The sequence below is a fragment of the Phyllostomus hastatus genome, unplaced genomic scaffold (assembly GCF_019186645.2).
Source record: "Phyllostomus hastatus isolate PE091 unplaced genomic scaffold, TTU_PhHast_1.1 phas_contig_30, whole genome shotgun sequence".
NCBI lineage: Eukaryota > Metazoa > Chordata > Mammalia > Chiroptera > Phyllostomidae > Phyllostomus > Phyllostomus hastatus.
The window spans coordinates 1,631,815-1,637,829 of NW_025333841.1; positions in this window are offsets into that span (position 1 = coordinate 1,631,815).

Sequence of the window (6,015 nt, forward strand, 5' to 3'; positions counted from 1 at the left end):
AGTCAAGTAAAACAGAGCGATGCTGGACTGGCTGTTATCAGTGTTCATTTTATTTATGGCATTGGATTCCATTACCTGAGAATTTTCTCAGTGATAGCAAAATAGGGTCATTCAAATCAGATTAGAGTAAATAAGATAAAATTACTGAACTTCTATATGAGTCCCAAAAACTGAGTTTCTTAGGAAAACAAGGAAACCTGGAAAGGGCAGTCAAAAGCTTGCAGGAGTATCCAACCTGCGGCCCCATGGGCCACATGAAGCCCAGGATGGCTGTGAATATGGCCCAGCACAAAACTGTAAATTTACTTAAAACATGATGAGATTTTTTTGTGTGTGATTACGTGTCACAATGTATTTTATACGTGGCCCAAGACAACTCTTCTTCCAGCGTGTCAGAGATGCCAAAAGGTTGGACACACCTGCTAGAGCATTGCAGAACCCTCTCCAGGGTATTGTGGACCTAGATTCCATGCACTTGCACTTGGGGATGGAAAGGAGCAAGGAAGGGTGTCTTCTGCAGTGTCATGAAACATGCAGAGGCCCTAGAGTCAGATCTGTCTTTTAGCTCTGATTCCGCTACCTAGTAATTTAAGTCAGAACTCTTCACTTCCAGGTACAAGAAAGACTCCAACAGCTTTTTATCTCAGAATCTCTCATACACTAGCCCCTGACTCATCTCTTACTCCATTACAACACTGTTCCTTTTCCTCCCTTTAGCTACTGAGCTGAGCTCATTTCCTGGAGCTGAAATGTTCTGCTTCCTCTTCGCTCAGGTTTCAGCTTGTGTCACCTCCTCAGAAAGGTCTTCTCTAGCCACCTTACTCCATCACAGCCATAATCACACCACACCATTTCATTTTCTTCTCGGCATTTAAACTGTCTTAATTTGTATTTACAAATGTATCATCTGCCTCTACCTTACTCGAATGTAAGCTCCATGAAGGCAAGGGCATTTTCTTGTTCACCACAGTATCCCCTACACCTGCAATGGTGCTTGAAACATAGATTCTAATTAAAAAAAATTTTTTATAACCAATACCAGCAGTGGGACCTGGAGTATGTCATCTAGCCTCTGATTCTATTTAGGTTATAAAATGCAAATATTCAATTGACCCCCCCGATTGTTTATTTATTATTTGAGTCTCAAATAAGAGGACAAATATGAAAAGGCCTAGCCCAGTGGCTTATGAACAGGTAGGTATTCAACACATCTATTAATCTCAATCTATAACCATTTCTCCACCTCCTCTTTCCTTTCAGGACCATGCTAGCAGTTCACAACCTTTCAGTGCAATGAAAGTGTGTATACAGTGCTGCTGATTGGAGGGGAGGTGCAGTAAATTACAGTATGCTTTCTAGTGAGTCCTACAATACCTCTCTGGAACAGTCATAGGTAGACATTTCAGTCATCCACAAGATTTCAGAGTCAGGAATCTAGCACACTGAAATTTCTAGGCTCAAATTTATAAACTGGCATCTTAAACATGCCAGTTTATATTACGAAATAAGGCCTAGGATAGTCCTAGTTAATATATGTTGGACAGTCAATGTAGAAGATGTTCAAAATCAAATGCACCAGTAGTGTAAACTGAAGAGAACAACTTGTGAGGGGGGATGGAGAGAAAGAAGTAGAAGGGCTTGGCTTATCCAGCTTTTTTCTCCCAAGTGACTTTGACCTCAGACTTTTAAAAAATAACAGAAAGGGCCCAGTTAGTGTCCATGTCTGTACAAGGGCTGTTAGATATCCATACTAAAATGAAGCTTAAAATGTATTTCTATTTAGCAGATTAGGCTAAAAAATGTCCTGATTAAACATGTAGAAGGTCCCCAAATGTGGAGAAAAGGGATTAACGCAGATCTAGAGAAGACACCATCATTAGGGAGAAGTTTCTTTTTCATTAGAGCAATAGGGCAGAATTTGGGTTTAGTTGCTGAGTTGGTCTCTGCTTCTTGGGAATAATCCTGTACCTTTGTGCTAACAGAGCCTCAGATACTTTCCTATTCTTTCCCTTCTCCTATGGAAGGGCAGAGCCATGACAAAAAGAGAATGACTCTTTCTGAATTTTCACCTTTAATCTAGAAGTGCTGCACCCAATATTGTGGGAAAAAAAAAAAAGCTGGTGACATGCTCCTCTGGCTTCTTTCAAGCAAGCAGATATACAGAGATAGATTCGAGTCACCCAGGCTGGATACCAACATCCATCCTATACTACTAAATGAGTTTTCACATTCTTAAATGAAAAAGACCACAGAAAATGTTATATTCAAACAGAAAATACAACTAAGCCAAGCCAAATGAATCAGCTTTTTCCAAAACTTCAAATTCAAAGGCTCTTTCTTCACAGGAGTTAATATTTTACTCCATGTTGCCAAACAAAATAAACTTTCAGCAATGGCAGCTGAGATTTGGTGTTGGGAAATACTTGCTTTCTTTCACTGGGGCTAAAGTCTGAGCTGGTAGCCTATATTCACATGTCAACTTCCCCCTCCTATCCCAAGAAACTCATTTAGACATATATTACCACTTACTATCGAACTACAATGCAGAAACAGATTATAAATCCAGGTTAGCTCCTTCTAACAGAGCTAACCTGGGGATATTGAAATGTGGAAATTATTTGTACAATTTTAACATAACTGAACTAACAGAGTCCACATAAAACACTAAGTGCTTGTTCCTGCAATAAATAATTGTAACAATCACTATTAGCTGCTACATACTTCTCATTATAACGGGCTTCCCAAGCTCTTAATCATGGGGCCCTCAACCAGCTAAGGTCTTTTGCTAATTATTAGTAGTGAGATTTCAAGCTTTGGTAGGCAGCATATGCTTTTAACCTCAAAGTGGGGAGAGTTTTATAAGCTTGGATAGACACTCTAAGCCACAGCTTTGACACACAGAAGAATGATGTCTATTTACTTCTAGGGTAATGTAGATGAGCAGATAAGGTGTGTGTCTACAGGTGAACTTTTAAAACATTGCCATTTGCATCCTACCCACTTTAATCACTCTATCCCATATTGGTCTACAACTGCACTGTCCACTATAGTAGCTGCTAGCCACTTACTGCTATTGAGCTTTTGGAATGTACGTTGTCCAAAATGAGATGTACTTTAAAGTGTAAAATGCCAGATTTTGAAGACTCAGTATGAAAATGTTGTAAATCTCAATAATTCTAATATCCATCACGTTAAAATATTTTAACCTTAAAGTTAATTTCACCTTTTTTTACCTTTTATAATGTAGCTACTAGAAATTTTAAATATTTATTTTTAGAGAAGGGAAGAGGGAAACATCAATGTGTGGCTGCCTCTCGCATGCCCCCTGCTGGGAATCTGTCCCCAAATCCAGGCATGTGCCCTGACTGGGAATTGGACCAGCGACCCTTTGGTTCGCAGGCCAGCACTCAGTCCACTGTGTTACAACAGCCAGAGCTAGAAATTTTAAAATGTGACATGAATTATATTCCTACTGGACAGTGCTATTCTAGAACATTTGGTGCAGACGGGACCAAGTGTGAATCTTTTTAACAAGTAGGTATATCATAGTTACCAACACTATCCACTGAGAAACCCAGCAATATTTTGGGGGCTCCAGGTCCCCAACATGTCAAACACAGGGGGCAGAGACACCCGGCATCAGCACAATGCCTAGAACGTAGTGGGAACCCAATACACATTTATCTTCTTAGCCGAGGAAACTCTTAAAACAGATGAGCCCTTGTTTCCCACATTACTGCTCAGTTCCTTTCAAATATTTGAATGGGTATGGATAACTGTAGTATGTGAATTTTTAGAGTTTGTGTAGTTTTACCAGCCTTTACGTATTTCCCCACTGATGCCTTTACCTTTCTCCCTGTGCTTCAAATGTTGAGTGAGGTGTGAATCTTTTCAAAATACTCTCCATAGCCATTTACTCTAAATACTACTGTAACTATGACTTTGACATGCCTTATGTGTGATTGCCTTTAAATAGTGTGTTCTCAATATGCTTAAGGGTGGCAAATCTCCATTCACTGAGAAAAAGGTAATTCTTGGAAACAGCCAAATCACCTTAAGGATGGCAAATAACGCAAACATACTGAAGAGGGCTGCCTCTCTCAGATGCTCATAAAATTGTTTCTAAAAGCAGTTTTAAACAAGTTCCAAATATTTTCTGAGCAATGGCATTTTGGGAATGCCTATGTCTGCCTAAGGCAACTTTAAAGGGCATATACTTGGATGCCAAAAAGCTGGCTGGCATACTAAAAAAAAAAGCTGAATTTTTTTCTAGTCACTTCCTATTTTCAAATCCAGTAATAACTGAGACTGAGCACATAAAATGCAGGGTTGAGAAGACCATTGATATTTAGAGTCCCCAAACCTACTCCAGCTTCCTTCTAAACTTTCGGAAATACCGTATTTTGCTGTGTATCACACTCCCGTGTATGATACATACCCATGTTTTTGGCCCAAACTTTCAGGAAAAAAACTTTCATTCCAATTCAATTTTTATTTACATTTAGAAACAAAACCAATGATCATATTCCAGGGTATTATTTTGCATACGGATAGTTATCGCTTTCTAGAGTTACTTTTAATGCACAAGCATAAAGGAATTAAAAACATTTATGTAGATATGGAATTAGTACTACCCATGTATAATGTGCAGATTTTTTCCTCAGAAATCTGGGCAAAATGTTATACATGGCAAAATACAGTATAGTGCTAAAGTGTATTTGGTAATGCCCAAAGTGATTTACTGAAATTTATTACCTAAATTCTCCTCAGATTTGCCCTTTAAATTTTCCTTGGCAAACTAGCCAAAACCAATGTTTAGCCTAAGAAATCATACCTCGTAAGTAATCTAGTCTGGGGCTCAGGGTAAATATTAAACAAAGTAGGGGTCATACAGTAGCAGGATTAAGAACACAACGAAACTAAGCTCTGGAATCAGAGATCTGCCTACAAATACTGCCACTTAGTGGGTGATGTTGGGCAATTACAGAATGCCTGTATCTCACTCAGCTGCATCCCTTATAAAACAGGGTGGTAAAATACACCATAGAAAAAGAGGATTAAGTAATTTGCAAAGTGCTTAATACACTACCTGATAGCAATCAGAAAAATTTAGCTGTTAGTAACCCATTTGCAAGGCTTTAGATTTTAATGTTGCCTGAATTCAAGGGCTGCAGAGAAACCGTACCCTTTTATTTCCAATTTTCAAATGACCATTAAGAGTATAGTTTATAATCTGCTGATTTTTCAGATTCTGTTCTAGGTAATGGTCCTTTATCACTGAATATCCCTCAACAAGATGGCTGTGCATTGACTTACTCTGTGGTCTAGGATGTAAATTTTTTCAGTGGCACACTTCAGTTTCAAAGAATCATGAATGGCACTAAAAGTAAAATCCCCGGGAGGTAGCAATGTTAAAGAGTTGACCACACCAAAATTATTGCAAGGAACTGGGTTCCTATGCCAATGACAGGGCTTTGTGGGAAGCAGAGGAAATGAAATAATAAGTTACCATCAGCTAAATGAATACCAGTACCAAGGGGAAGGGTTACCCAGGTATCAGAATGTGACAAGCTACTTAGAAACAAGGCCATCTTAGTGGCTCAGGCAACATGTGCAAGAAGCTGGAAAGTAGGAACGGAAGACAAAAGCTGCATAAGCATACGTGCATGCCCAGACAAGTTCTTGTATTTAAGGTCAAACAAGGGAGTTCAGGGCAATGGAGAAACTACAAGCAAGAGCAAAGATGCATCTAGTTAAAATGTCATTTACATAAATCTTTCCAGGATTCTTATATTGGAATATACTTTAATCTTTTATTTTACCACTCCAAGATTAAGCTATCATAATGGGAGTTACATCCTATAAACCAGTTAACTGCCCACACCCATAGCTGTGAGGGGAATCAAAATCAAGGCTGTACTTAATTCCACTTGAATCTAACAATCAAGTCCATCTGATATCAGTTTGAAACTGCACCTTTATCAAATTCCCCCTTTTAAGAAAAAGCCCCAAGGA